The 22362-nt window shown below is 44.4% G+C and overlaps 1 long non-coding RNA gene across 1 annotated transcript; it reads right to left on the bottom strand.

The window, feature by feature from the left end:
* Window positions 1-5869: 5869 nt before the first annotated feature.
* LOC144736330 (uncharacterized) lies at window positions 5870-17835 on the bottom strand. Its single transcript, XR_013588758.1, has 3 exons — window positions 17724-17835; window positions 7645-7750; window positions 5870-7038 (listed from the first exon to the last, which is right to left on the bottom strand). It is a non-coding gene; the product is annotated as an uncharacterized LOC144736330 (long non-coding RNA).
* Window positions 17836-22362: the final 4527 nt, after the last annotated feature.

Consider the following 22362-nt stretch of genomic DNA (forward strand, 5'->3'; position numbering starts at 1 on the left):
TGACTTAAACTGGTTGATGACGTCCTTCCAATTATTGCTGAATTTGTACCCATCCTCTCGGTTGAAATTGTGTCTGTGTCTGTATATGTGGATGGCTTCATGAACGAATTTTTATTGATAGTCAGTGGGCTTACAAAGTACCTTCGTCTTCGAGAAATCAATTGGCGCGTGAGCCAACCGCATTAAAACAATGATCAGCCAAGGCTAACGTGTTGGTCCTACCATGTTTCAAATCTGCCTCATGCTCAAGAACACAGTCCGAGATATGTCGCTTAGTTTCCCCAATATAACTACTGCCGCAGACACGGCTTAGTTTGTCGACGCCAGGGTATTGCATATCAGGGAACTTATCATTCACAAATGGGATCAGATCACGAATTTTATGTACTGTGTTAAATTGAGCCTGGATCTTGTGTTTGTTCAATATTTTGGAAATATTTTGGTGACCCCTGCTATGTATAGCAAGATTATGGTTTTATTTAGGTCCTCAGATGGTTCTTTCCCAACGGTTGGGGTGATAGCTTTATGGATTGTGTGGTCCGAATATCCATTCATATTGAGAGTTTGGTGCACGTGTTTCAGTTAACTGGCTAGGTGATGGTCGGAGATTCATCGAGCTCTATGGTGTAGAGTTTTGATGAGGGAATTCTTCTGGGATGGATGGTGGTGGGAGTCAGATTTTAGGTAGGCATCTGTATGAGTTGCTTTCCTGTAGACAGTGTCCCATTAAGCCATCTGGTCTATTTTCAAATAGAACATCCAAAAATGGTAGCTTGACATCCTTTTCCACCTCCATGGTGAATTTGATGGCTGGTTGTATGGAATTAATGTGGTTGAGGAATTGTTTCAGAACTGGTCAGCCATGTGGCCAGATGACGAATGTGTCATCTACGTACCTTTTCAACAAGGACGGATGTAGAATGGATGCCTGGATGTATAAAAATGTTCCATGAAAACATTGGCTACAACCGGAGATAAGGGAGAACCCATTGGGGTGCCTTCAACTTAAATTTCGATTTAAAGCTTTCGTGACTGCAGGGATTCATCTTCTTGGTTCTTTCGGTAAACTCACGTAGAATGGAAATAATAAAATAATAAAAATAAAACAATAAAATAATTCTCACGACGTTTCGGCCACAATGCAAGCAGCCGTCCTCAGGTGAAAAACAGGTCTGTTAGAAAGACAGCGTCTGAATGAACACCACCAGGCTTGGCAGCGTATATTTAAGCTGGGTTGGAGGGGGAAGAGCGCCTTGACAAAGGAATTTGCATATCAAGAGGAATTTAGCATATTTATGGGAAATGCAGGTATGTGATTAGTACTACTTATGCCCGTGCATTATGCAGGATTAGCAGTATCAAAGGGAGGGGATATGCTCCGCTGCAAGTGTCCCTTCCCTACTCTCCCATTGACATATTTTGTTGCTTCATCTTAGTATCTTTCACACGACAGTCAATGGTACAGTGTATAATAACAAATAGTATAAAATGTATATGCTTAATATAATGTACAAAGTAATATACAGTATCGTAATTGTATAGTGAATATACATCAGTGTGATATACTATTCTTTGGTTCTTTCGGTAAAGTCACGTATAAAGATAAAATAATAAATTAAATAATAGCATACGACGTTTCGATCGCAACACAAGCAATCATCATCAGGTATAATGAAATAGCGACATAAAATCTAACCAGAAAACTATAGACAGACATATAAGCAGACAGATATCACCAAGATACATAGAGCGAGCAACACAGGTACAGAGAGGGGTGATCGTCTCTGTGGGGTGGCCTTAAATAGACAGAGGGGGGCGGAGGCAGCGAGAGGGAGGGGTTTGAGACAAAATTTACATGTCAATGAGTACGAGGAGACGCGTATTTCAAAGATTGCTAAGTTAGAATTTAAGTGTGAAAATTCCAAAGAAAGACAAAAGATAAAAACAAGAGGAACGGAGACACACAGACAGAGCAGAACCTAAGACCGACAAAAAACGAGTGTAGACAGAAAAAATTACACTAAATATACAGGCAGAGAGAGAGAACAAAAAACACAGAGAGAGAGAAAAAAGGTAAACTTGGAACTTCCCCGTAGAAGTGGTTCAATCTTAATTTTGGAGCTTTCGTGACTGCAGGAATTATTCTTTGGTTCTTTCGGTAAAGTCACGTATAAAGATAAAATAATAAATTAAACGTCGTATGCTATTATTTAATTTATTATTTTATCTTTATACGTGACTTTACCGAAAGAACCAAAGAATAATTCCTTTTTAAATACGTAATCGACCAGGCTATGCGTTAATTGTGTGTTGACCGACTCTCTGTGTCGTTTTACATAACATTTCGATACTTTGCTAGGTTATTAAATTTTAGTGTGTTTCTTTCTCCCTCTCAGCCTGCGTACTTCTCTACGCGTCTCTTCGTACTCATTGACATGTAAATTTTGTCTCAAACCCCTCCCTCTCGCTGCCTCCGCCCCCCTCTGTCTATTTAAGGCCACCCCACAGAGACGATCACCCCTCTCTGTACCTGTGTTGCTCGCTCTATGTATCTTGGTGATATCTGTCTGCTTATATGTCTGTCTATAGTTTTCTGGTTAGATTTTATGTCGCTATTTCATTATACCTGATGATGATTGCTTGTGTTGCGATCGAAACGTCGTATGCTATTATTTAATTTATTATTTTATCTTTATACGTGACTTTACCGAAAGAACCAAAGAATAATTCCTGCAGTCACGAAAGCTCCAAAATTAAGAGTGTGATATACATTAGGGTGGGTAGAATAATACATAGTGTAATATTACAATGTATAAGGTTTAGGGTGGTTTATAGCAATACAGTATATAATTTAATGTTGGGTTTGTCTATGGCAGTATATAGTACGGTGTAGACTCGTGTGATGTAAGAGTATAAAGTTTAGATGGAAGCATATTATATTTTTTATGACGTAGAATTGTAATGTATTACTTACTGTTAGTAACTCAGCTTATTGTAGAGTATATTTAGTATACTGATACTATATAGTTTATACTTTAGTTGTTTACGTGGTGGTTTTAGTTACTGCAGCTACATATTATTAACACTCCTTCCCTTTATTAATGCTACCCCTATCCCCTCCCTTTGATGCTGCTAATCCTGCATAATGCACGGGCATAAGTAGTACTAATCACATACCTGCATTTCCCATATCCCCTCCCTTTGATGCTGCTAATCCTGCATAATGCACGGGCATAAGTAGTACTAATCACGTACCTGCATTTCCCATATCCCCTCCCTTTGATGCTGCTAATCCTGCATAATGCACGGGCATAAGTAGTACTAATCACATACCTGCATTTCCCATAAATATGCAAAATTCCTATTGATATGCAAATTCCTTTGTCAAGGCGCTCTTCCCCCTCCAACCCAGCTTAAATATACGCTGCCAAGCCTGGTGGTGTTCATTCAGACGCTGTCTTTCTGACAGACCTGTTCTTCACCTGAGGACGACTGCTTGCGTTGTGGCCGAAACGTCGTGAGAAGGTTTTATGTTTATTATTTTATTATTTCCATTCTACGTGACTTTACCGAAAGAACCAAGAAGATACCTTCAACTTGTTTGTAAAATGTTCCATTCCAGGTGATGCATTGGTGAGGCAGTGTCTAACCAGGGCCGGTACATCAGCATTCAATCCTTGTTGGACTTGATCTTCAATGATTGCAATGGTGTCAGGCACAGGAACTTAGGTGAACAAAGAAACTACTTCGAAACTAATGAGCAAATCACCTGGAGATAGTGAGAAAGTGATTTACAGTATAATCGTCAATCTAAAAAAACTACTCACTTCTAAATCTTTTGTCGTCATTTTAGCATTAATTTAGTATAAATACATGTTCGTTTTTATTCATATGTTGTTTTTTCTGACTTTACGTGAACGAAAAGACACGAATTGTCCTGTTTTTTCATTGAAAATATGTAAATTTCTAAATAGCACTGTCCTGGTCACAAAAGCAAAGTTTGTAGGGAATAATATCCATTTTCTATACTTTTTTGGCATAAGCAATTACGAAATAACACTTACTACCTCGGAACAAAAATTGTGTTACATAGTGTTATCAGAGGATGTTTGTTTGCATGTTCTCAACGAGTATTTGTGGTTAATGCAGACTTGATTCTTGACAAAGGTATCTATTTGGTGTTTTAACATCTTGACACCTGTTTTATTGCCAGAAAGAGTAAAACCTATTCTTACTTTTTCCTACTTGTCATTTATGTACGTAGATATATATAGACAATCCGCCACTAAACTTTGGAGGCAGAGCTGCACTGCTACCTAGCACGTCCGCAGGTGGTGGATAGTGGAACGACCTTCTGTGAAGGTTAGCTGCAAAATAAGCAGCAGCAACCCTGGCGGATAAGCAGTTGTGGACCAAGCAGTGACAGCCCCACCAGGGTGTGGTTCGGACTGAAAATGCCAATGGTTTTCCTCTTCAAAAGCCACATATACCCCGTAACTATGCTGTGACATGGCCAGTATAGGCCGCCATTATAATAAGCATACCATGGGTTAACAAGTCCTCAATAGCAGAGCAGGAGGAAGAAGATGTTCACATCTCAACAGCTGTGAAGGCGGACCAAGACTGTAGCAAAACGATATCTCCAATCGTACTGGTCTCCTTGCCATTGGATTCATGTTCCCATTCTCTCAAGAACTGCGTGGAAGCTGCTGTACAACAGCTTCTCCACAATAAAATAAATCATGCACAGGCGTGTTTCATTAAAGGAACAACATCTTCTGGCACATTCAATACAATTTTTTTGGTGACCAACTAGTGACGACGGGAGCATGAGTGTGAAGTCTAGAAGCTTCTAGCCACAAACTAGCACACAAGTGGCAGCTACAAGAAGTTTGTCTAACACTCAGCAGAAACAAGAGTGTGTTTCTGCAGCTGTAACTGCGACTAAGCAGTCCTTTTAAAGGATCCACTCTGCTCACCCCACGTGGGGAACGGGCTAGAAAAGTGGCCCTAAACATAGTCTGTCTCACTCCTTCCCGACTGGATAACCACGTTCAGAAGGATCCCCATTACTGTGGTGGAAAGAATAAAATTCAGATAGTTGCCTTTGGGAACTGGAATGTCAGGACCCTTATGGACAACCATAAAAGTGAACGCCCAGAATGCTGCACCATAATCGTGGCCCGGGAACTCAGACGACACAACACTGACGTGGCTGCCCTCAATGATACTCGACGAGAAGAGGAGGGGCAGCTCAAGGAACAAGGATGGCGGTACCCTCTTCTGGAAAGGCAGACAGGAAGAACAGCGGCAGCTGCACAGAGTTGGTTTCTCCATCAAGAATGAACTTGATGAGTTACCTATCGGAATCAGTGAGCGCCTCATGGCTATGTCTCAAACGGGTGGGGAGCCAATATTCCACTGTCATCAGGGTATATGCCCTGACTCTTCACTCCAATTATGAAACCAAAGAAGAATGTTATGTCAACCTTGGCTAGGTCCTTTCTACTGTTCCTGTGGGAGACAAACTTATTCTGCTCGGTGATTTTCATGCCAGAGTTGGAAGAGACATAAACCTCTGTAATGGAACCATCGGGAAGGAAGGAATGGGTAAAGTCAATTCCAATGGCATCCTTCCCTTGACTAAATGCACGGGAAATGGAGTCATCATCATCAACACTCTGTTACGCCAGAAAAACAAATACAAAACATCATGGCATCGTCTGTGATCTAAGCACCAGCACTTGATCGATTACGTCATTGTCCATGCCCAGGATCCCAAAGATGTCTGCATCATCCAGGCTGTTCTAGTAGCTGCTGGTGGCTGGACTGATCAACGACTCATCTGCTCAACCACGCTATACAACTGACTCCCAAGCGACGGCTTCATCGGAAGAGATGTCTACAGAAGATTAACATTGAAGCTTTATAGGACTCCATTAAGCAAGACCTCTTCAGCCAATGCCTCAATGAAAAACTATCAAACTTGATTCACCAACAGTGGGAGAATATAGGCCGTCAGAGAAAGTGCTTCAAGGATGTCCTCAAGGCCAACATGAAGAAGTGCTCCATCGACACTAACTCAAGGGAGTCTCTTTCCCAGGATCACCTCAGATGGAGGCAGAGTCTATTTCAAGGAGCCAAACATTTGAAAACTTAACAGCAGAAACAGGAAAAGTGGGAATGGCGGAAACAACAGGCTGCTGCCCGACTGACTAACGCAGTTCAACCCACCACTATTTCTGGACACGTGCCCGATTTGCGGCAGAATCTGTCGATCCCAGATTGGTCTCTTCAGCCATCTTTGGACCCACGGAAAATCCAAATTTTCTCTGGAAGACAATCATCCTTGATTGTGAGGGAAAGCCTATGATGACACTTCTTGGGTCCCTGGTTCCATTCAGAAGCACGCAGTTAGGTTAATATTTTTACTTCCACCACAGTGTTCCGGACCCTATCCACTGCTATTTGTGACTTAGTCTATGGGCCTCTGAGTCTATAGGTTTCTGTGTACAACGTTAGTTCATGGGCTTCTCTGGACAGGCAAGATATTGGAAATATGAAGCCGTAATTTTCACAGTCCCGATGTGTTCTATGCGTCGATAGCTCAAGGAGCTGGAGAAAGCCACGGCCACAGTCTTCACGAACACCACCACTGCCTCCAACGCCGCCCTGGCAGCCACATGCAGTTCTGCCGTCACCATCAGGGATGCTGCTGGGAGATGCATCGACACCCCCACCCCGACTGCTTCTGGCATATCATTCACCCCCACCGCCATGGTGCTTGATGTTGGCAGATTCAGCGCTGCACCCCAGCTGCTGCTGGCAGCTCTAATGCCACCACCACCCCGGCTGCTGCCGGTAGATTCATCGCCCCCTTTACCACCATGGTCGCCACATACAGATCCAATGCCGCCACCACCACCCCGGCTCTCGCCGGGAGATCCAACGCTGCCACTCCAGCAGCTGCTGGCAGCTTCCTCACTGCCACCACCACCCCGGTTGCTGCCGGGACATCCAATGCTGCCACCCCAGGTACTGATGGCAAATAAGAATCCCTGACTAAGAATTCATGGATTAAAAACATTATTTTTCTACAAATAGATGGCACAAGCACTTGGCATTTCATTCGTGTTATATTACTCGGTTAAATCCATCCGGGTAACTGTTGGTCATAGCATTCTGGTGGATCACGGAACATGTTGAGATATACCAGAATGGATCACAGTGCTTTGTGGTTAGTCAATAAACACCACCGATTCAGTAACCAATATTTTTGTGAAATCACCTTCACCACAAGGGGGTCAGTGTCTTGGCTGGTTAAGAAGTGGGCATAAGCTGTCCTAAACTATGAATACATCATGACGCTTATATACCTCACCTGACTGTTTGTCCTGGTTGGCAAGGTTAAAATTGTAAATTTAAGAAAATTGCGCCACTGTTTCAACCGCTGCGATGGGAAAACGAACCAGTAACTTCTGGATTGCAAGTTCAGAGTGCAATCCGTCCGTTACTTCAGGGTAGCGTTTCTCATAACCGCTACATATTTTTTTATTGTTCACCTCTGCTTGCGAGCACAATGTACACTTAATTAACTCTGCAGGTGTAAAACCCAGAGTGTGTGCCCACTCATGCACCTCTTACCTCTTGTTGACACCGCATGCATGATGCACTAGTACTGTCTGGGTTTTTTAGGCCGGGGAGAAGGCGAGCCCCATGGGGTGGACTCCGGAGGGTTGTAGCCTGGAATCTGTAACAACGGACACACAAGATGGCACAAACGTACAACAAAGTTGAAGATCACCCAAATAAGCCTTAACATACTGTGCTGCTGATAGGTGACATAGCCCACCAGGAGGTGGGTGGCCAGCACCACGCGCATGCAGCCACCTCTGTCTCCCCTGTGCTCATGTATACACACTGCACCAGGTACTCATTTAAGCCAGAGTTTACCTAGGATAGGCACAACACCGGTTCAGAAAAGGCAGACTATCTGCCTCAGCAGCTGTCCCCCTCTCTTTTTTTCTTCCTGATGACGAACGCTTGTGTTGCGATCGAACCGTCGTAGTTTTTTGTTATTTTTGATTATTTTCTTTGAGCCTATCTACGTGACGTTACCGAAAGACCCAAAGAATATGAATTCCTGCAGTCACAAAAGCTTTAAGTCAAGATTTATTATTACATTTGTTTACCCTGAAAAAACTCAAGACTCTTCTTCATGAGGGTCCTGCGAAGTTTTTGCTGTCGCTGTGTAGTCCCAATTGAGAAATTTGCAGGTGATTTTTCAGTATTGGGATGTTTTGCCCAATGCTAGACTCGTTGTATTGGGTATTTTTTTTACTATGGGAGGAAACTAGAGAACGCGGAGGAGACTCAGAAGAGGGGGAGAACATACAATCATCACACACTCACACATTCACGTTAACTCACTCGCACACACCCTCACTTAAACACTCCATTTCACTTACACACTCTGATGAACAGGGGGAGAGATGCCAACTCCACGCAGAAACGCGCTCGAGTCGGGAATCAAACCCAGCTTTCTTGCTGCAAGGCGCAAGGGTTACTTACCAATGTGCCACCCTGCCGCCCATAGGGACGCGTAAACTACATAAATACCAGTTTCCGCGGACTCCATTTCATATGTACCCTGCGTCAGGGGGACACTGGGGGCAGCTGCCCTTTTGCAGCCGCGGCCTTGCAAGCGGGCTTTATCCTGCCAGTTGGTTTGTGATGTTATCAGGCGGCTTCCCAAATGGAATAATTTGCGAGTAACTTCCTCAAATTTGGATAATTATGCCGCACAACACCTGGCCGACTCTCTATTTCGAATCATGTACGTGTTCGCTCTAACAGTGTCGACTGCGAAGCAAACTGCGGTATTATCAGAGCGACAACCGGCCTTGAACCGAGACCCTCTGCAACAATTCAATAAACACGCTGCGGTTTAAAGTTTATCAGAACGGAGAACGCATTTGTTTAAAGAGTGCATGTTTGATTGTGTTAGTTGTGTAAGACGTATGCTGTGAATTACGCTGCAAAACAGTTTGATATTATAGATGTTTCGTTGATCGCTTGCCGCATTAAATATGTATACTCTTTGGTTCTTTCGGTAAAGTCACATAGGTATAAAATTATCTTACCGAAAGAACCAAAGAGTATGGACCTCTGCAGTCACGAAAACTTCAAATCTAGATTAAATATGTATACTTGAATCTGAACAATGAGAAAGATTTGAATTGCTTGCTTTTGCGTAGAGATTTGATTTAATAGAATAAGCGCCCACGTACAAATGAGAAACATCTCATAATATAAATCAATTCCTATCTCCAATATTATACATTTTCAAGAAGTACATTTTCAAGAAGTATTTCATTATACGATGTGACTCCAGAACCTCACGTTGGTACTTTCGGAAAAATCATATTTTATATGTATTTTTTCGTCTATATTTTGTATTTTGACCTGTACGTGTACGGGCGGGATAGATCACGTGCTGAACGTGGTACGTGTGGGCTGCCTAGGACCACTCGCTAAAGAACCGCCACCCTGGTTGCCGAGCTACAGACACCTTTCCTTGTTGAGCGTTACAGCTGCAGAGGTTCATTCACTTTTGAAGGTCCTCCAGCTTTGCAGATCCTCAACAACTCACAACAGCGGAGTAAGCTTTACCTATGGGATGGTGACCGTTATGATCAGGATACTTTAGTGGCATTGATCTTGCTGCTGCTGCTAATATTGATGTTGTTTTTGATGACGATGCTGTGGCTGCTGCTGTAGCGCTAAATGTAGGAATGCAATAAATGCAGTGTTCGTATAACGTTTTGATAACTGTCAAGGAAAAGGGGAACGTATGAGTTCTAATGGAAGTTTTCAATAACATCTGGAGAAGCAAGCAAATCTGTTGCAAGACCAAGCTGAACATTTTAAGAACATGCGGGTTCAGTAACAGCTTCATATGACTGCGAGACTTAGGCATTAAAAAAAGACTAACAGAGTTAAGATACTGGCACTCGAAATGTATTGCTACACAAGGATGCCGCATCTAAGCGGGACCCAAAGAGTGACAAACGTAGAAGTGAGAAAAAGGTTGCACATAGAAGAAGACAACCTGATGATGATGCAGGCAGTGATGGGAAGGAAACTGGCACAATTTGGACAACAGGAAAATTAAAAGTATGTTGTTCAGAAAAATGGAAGGAACCGGAAAGAGAGGAAGAGCTAACAGAGAATGGTTTGACGACGACATCATTAAGAGATTGGTGCCAGAAGATGTAGCCACTACTTGAGCCATATTGGCACTACAAGACAGAGAGGAAAGTGGAAGCAACAAATTACGAAATGTGCAGTGGACACCTACTACTACGAGCTATCTGCCCATGGAGTTTAAATTTACTTTGGCACTACATTCCCCCGACTATCGTGCAGTATTTGCCCCACGTAAGGTTCAAGGGTTAACGCCACTGGTAAAACAAGTCACATCAACCTGAACTGTTAACAAGAAAGGTAAGTTTGACAATGCGAGAGGATGATCCAGATTCATGGCATTGTTGCTAATGCTGACGTTGTCCCTACTTTTGCTGCTAATGATGACGATGTCGCTGCTGCTGATGCTTCTGCTGTTTTTGATCATATAACTGCTGCTGCTGCTGCTGCTGATGATGCTACTGCTGTTTTTGATCATGTAACTGCTGCTGTAACACTGTATGTAGAAATGCACGATATGCTAAAATTAAGTTTATGCTAAATTTAGGAAACAAAAAATGTAAATATGAAGTTTCAGTTACATTTTGCATTAACGTGCAGTCATTTCCCTATGCAAGGCTCAAGGCTAAAATGTCCCGGAAGAAAGCTCCAGTGAAGTTCTCTGGCTTTGTGCATGCACAGCAACCTTAACTCTCAACAACACATGAAGTTTTACGGTACGAGATGATGGCCGTCATGATCAGGAAACTGTAATGGCATTGCTGTTGCTGCTGCTGTTGACATTGATGTTGTTTCTGATGACGATAATTTGGCTGCTACTATTGCTGCTGTAGCCCTAAATATGGAAATGCAATAAATGCACTACTCGTGTAACGTTTTGATAACTGTAGTCAGAAAAAGAGCAGGCATGATTTTTTATTTAATTTTGCACAACATTCCTCCTTTAAACGTGCAGTCTTTTTCGCACTCAATGCTCCAGGGTTAAAACCTTTGGTAAAAAAGTCTACAATCAAAGTTCTACTCTCAACAACAAAATACGTTTTACAATGCAAAAGGATGATCGTGATGATCCGAGTAATGACATTGCTGCATGTGTGCGTGCACACATGTTATTTGCCATACTTCACCACACTGGTTGGATAACGTGGGGAGCTTATTTGCTGTTAAGCTCTTGTTTAAAGATCACGTTATTTAATTGGGCGAAAAACTCAAGAGACCAGGATAGATAATAGTCTCAATTACGAGTGTGACCTGGGGAATCAGTCTACCAGTAGTGGGCGATGATTGCTGCTACGTTGTAATCGTGCCACTTGAATAATTTGCGCTGTCATTTTCGAATTTGGAAAAATGTCGACCGTTACGTCGGTACACAATAGTGAATGATGTCACGGGATCTTTAACGTCTCACTGTGAATCGGGCGGCACGCAGCATTATTACTCCGGTTATTGCACCCGCGGTAATGACCAGGGAGGCCACTGGAGATTGAACCCCGAACCCTCTGCAATGAGCAGTGAGTGCGCTGCCGCTGAGTCCACCGCGTGAGCGCCACCACAGAAGACCTGTTAGCAGTAAAAGATCCGTGTCCTTTAGACATCACGTAGGGGGGTAAAAACCGACGGCCCTCCGCACACACCTCTGAGTCGCACTCGAACTTTAGTTCATTGGCGAATTACCTGTGCACATAACAAGTTGTTTGTTTTGTTTAATAAGAGCATCAGAGTCCCGTATATTCAAACCATTATACAACGTCAATGATATTGCGACCAACGTTACGATTGATCTATATATATAAAATGGAAATTTGTGAATATGTGTGTCTGTTCGAAATGTTTAGCATACTTCCCAACATGCAACAAATTTGAAATTTGGCATGTGGGTAGCTTCCAGACTGTACACAATGCAAAAAGTATAAAAATAGACTTTTGTACTTTGGGGGGGGGGGGGGGCGCAATAATGGATATATTTCGCACGGCAAGTGAGCGGTTACGTCACATGTGATGTCACCCGCATGTGGCAGCGTTACGCAGTGCCTGCTGACGTCACACATCCCCCCCCCAACCCTCCGCGTAGGCCGTGTATCCCGCACAAATGCATATAAAGGAAGCAGGGTCTCGGGCATGACCACCTCAGCAATACTTAATTCAGCTCACTTGGTTTCTCTAATCAAGGACATTTCACTGTCTCCAGATGATTTGCTTGTCAGCTTCGATGTAGTCTCTCTGTTCACCAAGGTACCTGTACCTGACACCATAGCAATCATTGAAGACTTGGTCCAACAGGGACTGAATCCTGATGTACCAACTTTGGTGAGGCACTGCCTTACCAACACTTACTTCATCTGGAATGGTACATTCTACAAACAAAATTAAGGTACCCCTATGGGTTCTCCCTTATCACCAGTGGTAGCGAATGTTTTCATGGCCAAATTTGAAACAGATGCCATCCTGACATCCACCCTACGTCATTTCCTGTGGAAGAGATACGTAGATGACACTTTCGTCATCTGGCCACATAGCCAGCCAGCACTGAACCAGTTTTGCAACCACATCAATTCCATCCACCCATCCATCAAATTCACTATGGAAGTGGAAAATGATGGCAAGCTACCATTCCTGGATGTTTTGATCCAGAAGGGACCTGATGGCTCGTTGGGACATTCTGTCCACATGAAAGCCACCCACACGGATTCCTATCTAAAGCCTGACTCCCACCACCATCCGGCCCAGAAGAACTCCCTCATCAAAACACTACACCATAGAGCCCGCTGCATCTCCGACCAGCGCCACCTAGTCAGTGAACTGGAGTACATACACCAAGCCCTCAAGATGAATGGATACTCAGACCACACAATCCGCAAAGCTGTATCCCCAACCATGGGGAGACAACCATCTGAGGACCCAATCAAAACCATTACCTAAGGTACTCTGCAAACCTTCGGGCTACCATCAAAGATTTGTCTATGAAACCATCCAGATATATACACACAGACAATTTCAACCGAGAAGATGGGTATAAGCTGAGCAATCATTGGAAGGACATTATTAAGAAAGCAAAATTGTAACTTACCGTGGTGCTTCCATTCTTTCCTACCGTTTGGCTGTTATCTCGGACTACATTGCTTGTTAGGTGCCTCTATATTAACAGGCTGTAGTCTCACTAACATGGCCACCTCTGCTCCCTTAGCCTCGATGTATCGATGGTTCTGGCTGTGTGATGGGCTTTGTGTCTCACTGGCGCGACCACCGTTGCGGTGGTTCTCTTGCGTGGACGCGCTTTCCTCACAGCGCAGTTGGCAGCGCCGCAGCTTGTGTTACACATAGACATGACATTAACTTGCTAATTCCCTATTCTCCCTGCCTAATCTCTCCCATCAACATAGTGCTAATCTCCCATTAACACTGCTGTTGTGCGCACATGTGACAATACTCTTATGCGGCGACGGTAGCTCATTTCATTCAAATCTCTCTCCCTAATCTCTCTCTCCCTCATCTCCCCCATTAACGCAACTGACGTACTTGCGTCTGGGGATGGAATTCCTTTCCAACTCAGACCCCGCTTGCTTGCCCACCGCCACGTAAATAACCTTGCTGTAACAGCTCTCTCGCTGGTTCAGCAGTTCTCAGGTCGAACTCAGGTCGCTCCCCACAGACACTACTGCTCCCAACCACTCATACAGACACTGCACATAGACACAAACAAAGACAGAAATCTTGTGTATAGCCTTGAAACACTGTAGGAGCAAGTGTTGTTAGCGAGCACCTTTGAAGGCCAGCATGGCACACGAGGGGTGGGTGGTCAACACCACCCCCGGCCGAATTTGTCTCCCCAGCAGTGTTTACACCACACCAGGTACTTATTTAGGGCTGAGTCGACCTAGGGAAGGCCCATGACCGTTTCAGATAGTCGTTTCCTGCGTTGGGCATGAGCGAGAATTTACATCGGGTCGCCGGGTTCGTAGTGCAGTGTGCTAAACGCTACGCTACCGCTACCCACCATCTGTATCACCATCATCTTCCAGAGTTAATATATTTCATGTCAATAGCTGTAAATGCTTGTATTTGTAATTAAAAATTTTTAATAAGTAGTTGTCACTCACACTCACCCACACTCAAACGCTCAGAAAGGACTGAAAGATGAAATATCTTCAGAACTCTACATCCTAAAACTAAACTAATTATATGTATTTTACCAGGTAAGGCCCACTGAGCTGTATCCCATGCTCAGGAGTCCTGATTCCACTTCTGGGAGTGTAAATTACAATGCCATGGAATTGTATATGTTGACACATGTCCAAGCATATGTGTTTGTGTGCACGTATGTGCGTATGCGTGCCTTCATATGTATTCGGATGTACCTGCGCTGGTTAGGCATTGCCTCACCAACACTTATTTTACCTGGAATGGCACCTTCTACAAACAGAATGAGGGTACTCCTATGGGCTCCCCCTTGTCACCAGTGATATCCAATGTTTTCATGGAAAACTTTGAATCAGACGCCATCCAGACGTCCACCCTACGTCCTTCCCTATGGAAGAGGTATGTGGATGACACTTTCGTCATTTGGCCACATGGCCTCTCAGCATTGAACCATTTCCTGGACCACATCAATTCCAGACACCCATCCATCAGATTCACCATGGAAGTGGAGAAAGATGGCAAACTACCATTCTTAGATGTTCTGTTTGAGAGGAGACCTGATGGATCCTTGGGACATTCTGTCTACAGGAAAACCACCCACACAGATTCCTACTTGAAACCTGATTCCCACCACCACCCAGCTCAAAATAATTCTCTCATCAAAACACTATACCACAGAGCTCATGGCATATCTGACCAACACCACCTGGCCAGTGAATTAAAACATGTACATCGGGCCCAAAATATGAACGGATACTCTGACCGCACTATTCGCCAAGCTGTTTCTCCCACCATACAGAAACAACCACTTGAAACTCCGATCAAAACTATCACGTTGTCATACATAGCAGGCATGACCAAAAAGATCTCCAAAATTCTAAACAAACATAAGATCCAAGTCCGATTCAGTACAGTACATAAAATCCGTCATCTAATCCCATATGTTAAAGATGTCATTCCTGACTTGCAATACCCTGGAGTCTATAAATTGAGTTGCATCTGTGGTTATTGTTACATTGGGGAAACGAAACGTCATGTCTCCGATCGTGTCCGCGAGCACAAGTCAGATCTGAAACATGGCAAAATTGAGTCTTCCGCCGTTGGCGATCATTGCTACAACGCTGTGGGCTCTCATGATATTGTCTTTTCCGAGACCAAGATACTCTGCAAACCTTCTGGCTACCATCAAAGGTTTGTACACGAAGCCATCCAGATATACAAACACAGACATAACTTCAACCGTGATTATGGGTACAAACTGAGTAATCATTGGAAAGATGTTTTTAACCATGTAAAAAATATTTAACTACACATATTTGTACCATCTTATTTGACAGGTAATATTCTACTTTCCCGAGTGTTGACATCCCCAGCTTTTACCAGTACTTTTATGCTTACTATCAGCTAACACCGGCCACAACCCTGAGCCGATGTGCTCATTTGTTCCCTTTTAGCCCCGCCACCCCCCGGCACTCCCCAGCACCCCCCGCCACTCCCCGCCACCACCTGCCACTCCCCGGCAACCACATTCAGATAAGCCCCTCCCCCCCCTTAACTTGTATTTAAGAGCTTGTCTCTTGGATTTTTCCCCACTTGATACAGTAAATTTAGCTGTGACGGTCCCACCTGATGACGGAGACTTGTGTTGCCTCCGAAACGTCGTGATTTATTATTTAATTTCTATAAATTTTTATTTTTTACCTACGTGACTTTACCTAAAAACCTGAGACTATGAATCCTGAAACTAAACTAATTATTTCTATTTTACCAGGTAAGGCCCACTGAGCTGTATCGCATGCTCAGGAGTCCTGATTCCACTTCTGGGAGTGTCAATTACAACGCCATGGAACTGTATATGTTGACACATGTCCAAGCATATGTGTGTTGTGTGCACGTATGTGTGTATGCGTGCCTTCATATGTGCGTGCGTGTGTATGCGCGTGTCTGCACGTGCGTGTGTGGAAAATAACATTAGCCATGACATTTGAGATCTATTAGGTTTAGGGTTAAGAGCTTTGCACACAAAAACAGGTGGGTGTGTGAACTCACCAATGTGGAGCTCACCTCACCGGTGAGCTAGTGTGTACGCTGTCTAATCTGTAAGCTCACTACTGTGTGTGTGTGCCCACGAGTGTGTAAGCTCACTGATGTGTAAACCTGCTGGTGTGTGCTCTTTGGTGTGTGGCCTCACTAATGTCCAGCACATTTTTGTGGAAGCTAACTAGTGTGCAAGCACACTAGTGTGCCGGTGAGTGTGTGTGAGTGCAGTGTGTGCGAGTGTGTGAGTGTGCAGTGAGTGCCAGTGTGTGAGTGTGTTGGCGAGTGTGTGGCTTGACGTGTCTCCGTATCAGTATTAATCAGCCACCCCCTTACTTGCCCACGCAAAGATCCGTCCTGCCCACCAGAGAGCTACATGCGATTCAAATGTTCACATCCACATGACATCACATTGCGATGCGCATGTGTGACATACATGTCCCACGTGTTGCACACACTATGCACATCACATGCACAAAGGGCATGCCTTACAAGTGATGAACACGCGATGCAGGTGCTTGCCTCGTATATCACGTACACGTGACGCAGGTGGCCCGTGCGCGTGACGCGTGTTCCGCGCTGCCGTGTGCTTTGGCCAGAGCCGTCAATAGCGGGGTGCGTGGGACCCCCAATGCCTTCAAACTAAACCGGAAGCATTACATGTGACACTGATGTCTACACGTGGGGCCTCCCCAAAGCGGTCGGCCGAATTTGTCGTATACTAGGGGACGGCTCTTGATTTGGCATATGCGACACGCACGTTGTGTGCGCTGTGCGTGGGGTGACTAGCCCGATGTGCGTGCCGGGCAGGGCAAGGGGGACTGCTATTGATTGTGTCGAGAATTTTTTCATGGGTGACGAGAAGAACGCCCAAATTCAACGCAGGCCGCCACACAAGGGCTGCACATTTCAATATTGAGCAGGTCGCTGTGTGTACGTGCGTGCGGGTCCGTGTGTGTGTGTGTTGTCTTATGTGTGCGTTATGTGAGGGTAGCAGTGGCGCAGTGGATAGTAAGCTACGCTCCGAACCCCACAAACATCCGAGTTGGATTCCCGCTCATGGCCAACACCAGTGACGATTATTTATCTGAACCGGTCCTGGGTCACCTCAACCTCAAACGAATACCTGGAGCGGTGTGTATACGTCACCACTTGGCAGACAAAGGCGGCCGGGTGTGGTGTTGGCCACCCACCCCATGGTAGACCGTGCCGACCTTCATAGTTGCTTGCCAACAGCACTTGCCACAACTGTCTGTTAAGGCTATATGGGGGATCTTTGTCTTTGTAGTGGGAAACCCGTAGGTGTGTGCATGTGAGGGCAGAAACCTGTACTGCTGTCGTACTTTGTGACCAGGCGAGGCCAATTTCGTCCTCATGGTAGACCAGGGCGTCCTGGTCTTTGTACTCCTGCTTGTTTTTGGCCGCAATGACACCCAACATGGACGACCCCATCACCTGTGTTCAAACAAGTGTTACACAGTACATACGCACGCGCAATAAAGCAACCACAAAGCTCATACACTTTTAAATTTAATATAAAACCACTGTGGGCCTAGTACTGTAGTCACCAATCCGTGTGCATTATTTATTTGTTGGTCATTCCGATGGCAGCACAAACAGAAGCTGCATCCATAACTTCCCAATCTCCACAGTCCCAGGCCAAGGTCCATCCATGGAATTAATACACATATATACTTATTAGAGGGTGTTTTTGCTTGTTTGGGTTAGATCGCGTAAATATTAGTAAGGTTTGTCACGTAAACAAAACATGCCAATTAGTTACTAGTTCAGCACATCGGTGTGTTGGAGAGTAAACCCACAACATTTACAATTCAAGTACCGTGACGTTTCGCCTGTAACTACAACAACAACCTGCCTCGTCAGGCGACAGACACAGTTGTGATGAAATCCTCCCCCTGTCTCGGTCTTAAATAAGACGGGGGGAAAATGTGATGTCGTCACTTGTAAGCATATCGGATACGAGGACTAGAGGGGGCGGGGGGGTGTTCATGTATCCATGTAAATTACAATGGATATCTGTTATTGGTTGAGTTATTCACAGTTAATCAACAGACAATGGCACACGAGCAGTCCATGCGGTCCGCACCACGCCCGGCAGCCTTCGTGTCGCCAGTGTTGACGTTTACACAACTCTACTCGGTTAAGGCTGAGTCGACCTTGAGGGAGGCTCGGGACAGGTTCAGATATTCGCCGCTACTGCTTTTGGCCGTGAGCGTGAATGAACTTGGCTGGCTGAGCACAACGTAGCTACGGTAGCAAGTTGCCACGGGGTTCTACAGCAAAGTGGCAGAACCACCACCCCTCTACACCGCTCCCATCCCCCGCGCGGCCCTCACGGCCCCTCCACCTCACCGCGTGCAACTCGCACACACACACAGGGTCTACTACTGGCCCGTACGTGTTTACAGCATGTTAAACACTTCTTTCACACCGTACATAGTGGACACTGTGTGTGTGTGCTGCGAGCTGAGTGGTGGAGGTACCTGGCAACAGTTGAACCGAGCCCACTCGGCTTCTTCATCCGTGGCGACCAGAGTACAGTGGTAACTATATTCTTGGTTCTTTCAGGTACAGTCACATAGATAGAAAATAACAATGAAATAAAAATAAATTAAAATAAAAGCAAAAAACCCGCGACGTTTCGATCGCAACACGTGATGAAGACCGCTTGTGTTGCGATCGAAACGTCGTGGGGTTTTTGCTTTAATTTAAAATGTTATTTTCTATCTACGTGACTTTACCGAAAGAACAAAAAATATGAATTCCTGCAAGTCACGAAAGTTTAAAGTCAAAATTGACAGTCGCAACTACTCAGGCCTGGAGGATGCAGTGGACCACGTGGGCTTCAGGTTTGTTACCTTAGCAACAAGTGACGTCACTTCCCTAGCAACGGTCGACCATTACGGACTCTTCTTCGTGGGAGGTGGACGCGCTCTCCGTGTGCTTGAAGATCGCATTCGGGAGCACTCTTCGCCCACGTCGTCAATAAACATCGTTAACGCGGTTAAATTACTTGGTAAACCTGACAAACATCAGTGAGGTTGAACACTTCATTAACATAGCCAAATCTATTGACAAACGTGACCATCCGTGACTTCTCTTTCGGCCTTCAAGGCGATATCGTCCGTGAGTACATCTACACGCGCGCTGTATCAGGATACAATTAATCTGAGAGAATATCTATATAAAATAAAAGGGAAATTCATAATATATTGCACTTAAGTGCAATATATATCACGTCTGTGACGTCACCTCTGTGACGTCACAGCTCACTTGCCGTGCAATCTATATCACGTCTGTGACGTCACATTTGTGACGTCACCGCTCACTTGCCGTGCAATATTTCACATCTGTGACGTCTATGACGTCACCCGCATCTAGCAGCGTTACGCAGTGTGCCTGCTGACTTCACTCATCCCCCCTCCAACCCTCCGCGAAGGCCGTATATCCCGCACAAATGCGCGGCTGGGGCGGCGGGAAATAATGGATATATACTAGACTACAAACTTTCAATTTGGCATGTGGCTAGCTTCCATACTGTACACAATGTAAAAAGTATAAAAATATACTTTTTTTATTTAGGTGGGGGGGGGGGGAACAATGGATCTGACATTGCACGACAAGTGAGCGGTGACGTCACATCTGTGATGTCACCCGCATGCGGCAGCGTTACGCAATGTGCCTGCTGACGTCACGCACCTTCCCCCACCCTCGCGTAGGCGTTGTATTAATCCAAGACAAGAATCCAAGTCCCGAGCGAAGCCGGGTAGTAAAGCTAGTTTCTGATAAATTATGTTAATCCTCAGGGAAGCCAATCAGCATCAATGGGAGGGCTAACAGCCAAGGAATTTCACCAGTGTGCTTTTTCGATTCACAAATCGTCTTTTTTGATCTACAAATCGTGTGACAGGAATCACTGCTGATTAAAAGAAAATGCCTCTGCTTGATCACTGCTTGGTCACGTAAACACAGGTATTAAGAATCATAGTTCGATCACTGCTTGATCAATGCTCGATCACATAGACACATGTAATGCGGTGCCATGGTGGCGAGATGTTAACTACCTCGCCTGGTGTACAGGAGGTTGTGGGTTCGACCCCGACCCTGACGCCTGGCTGAGATCAATTTCCATGTGATAAGCCACTTTAATGAGCTATCATTTGTGGCCAGGACACGTCTGATAAAGAGCTATGTCGTTCAGTGGGCCTTACCTGGTAAAATAAGAACAATTCATAGTTTTTTTAAATTTATTATCTAATTTGTCAATGCTGGAACAATGCTCGATCACATAGAAACAAATATTCAACATTTTATTGCTCAATCACTGCTCGATCACATATACGCATGTATTCAAAATGTCACACCGTGATCACTGCTCAATCAATGCTCGATCACATAGACACGTATTCAAAATGTCATACATAGGTCGATCACTGCTCGAACAAATAGACACATGCTCGATCACTGCTCAATCATTGCTTAATCATATAGACACGTGTATTTGAAATGTCATAGCTCGATCACTGCTCGATCAAATATACACATACTCAATCGCTGCTTAATCAATGCACGATCTAATAGACAGATGTATTAAAAATGGCATAGGTAAATCACTACTTGAACACATAGACAGATTCATAATATAGGTTTTTGGGTCAGATCGCGTTATTTATAAATGTGTCGTAACCCTCCACCACCCGACTCGGTCAAACAGTAAAATTCACTTTAGCCCACCGGTGTGCTGAAGAAAGGATCAACAGCATTTAAAATTTGAGTACGACGTTTCGCTGATAATTACAATCAGCTTCATCGGGCAAGAATGGTGAAGCTCTCCTGTTGCTTCCGTTCTTAAATAGAGCAGCCTCAGGGTGACGTCATCATTTAATTCAATTCAATCTGGTGCAGTGATTCGAGGCAAGGAGGGGGTGGGTATTGTAATTATATAGATTGGTAATCATTCAATTTGTATTCATTGGTATTTGTTTCCCTTATAAGGATTTGTAATTGTATTTATTTGATAATACTCTTCCCGGCGGCACTAAGCCTGTAGCTGTCAGAGTGATTGAAGTTATTTCTGTTTCTCTCAATTTCAATGGATTCTCTAATTTGTCTTGGCCAGTAATAATTAGTTTTACACAACACTTCAACGTTATCAAAATCAATTGAGTGTTCTTGTTGATAAGCATGCTCTGCCACTGCCGACAGTTGTGTTTGAGATAATTTAATGTTTATTTGGTGTTGTTTTAGTCTTACACTGATGTTGCGTCCCGTCTGTCCAATATAGCATTTGCCACATAAACAATTAATACGATATACACCTTCTGTTGATAATTTGGGCAATTCGTTTTTAGTGCCAGATACCAGTTTTTGAATTTTGTGCACTGTACCAAATCTTACTTTAATGTTTTGCTTTTGCAAAACCCGGGATAATTTGTCAGTTACTCCTGAGATGTATGGAATTGTGATTGTTTGAACAATCTTATCGCTTTCAACAGTGTTGCTTTGCGTTCGTGATTTGGCCTTCAGTGCTCTGTTAATTTGAGCATTATTGTAGCCATTCTGTCTTAGTGCTTCTTTAACATGTTTCATCTCTCTCACTAGACACTTGCCATCTGTGACCCGAGCTCACTCGGCTTCATTATCTGTGGCGTCTAGGTGCTGTGGGTACGCGGTCTCCCAAGCGGCTCTAACAAGTGGGGACTTCGGTTCTCCGTGGGGTTCGGGAGTTCTTGCCGTGCGGTTGAACATCGCATCCCGGACAACACTTCATCAACATCGCCACTTCATCAACATCGCCAAGAACTTTCGTTAACACAGTTAACTGATTTAGTAAACTTCGTTGACTAACATCAACGAGGTTGAACACGTCAGTAACATAGTTAACAAAGTTGTTGACAAACGCGGACATCCACGACATCTCTTGTACCGTCAAGGCGATATCTTCCGTGAGTACATTCGCCC

This window comes from Lampetra planeri, chromosome 60 (genome assembly GCF_965212315.1).
Source record: "Lampetra planeri chromosome 60, kcLamPlan1.2.h2, whole genome shotgun sequence".
NCBI lineage: Eukaryota > Metazoa > Chordata > Hyperoartia > Petromyzontiformes > Petromyzontidae > Lampetra > Lampetra planeri.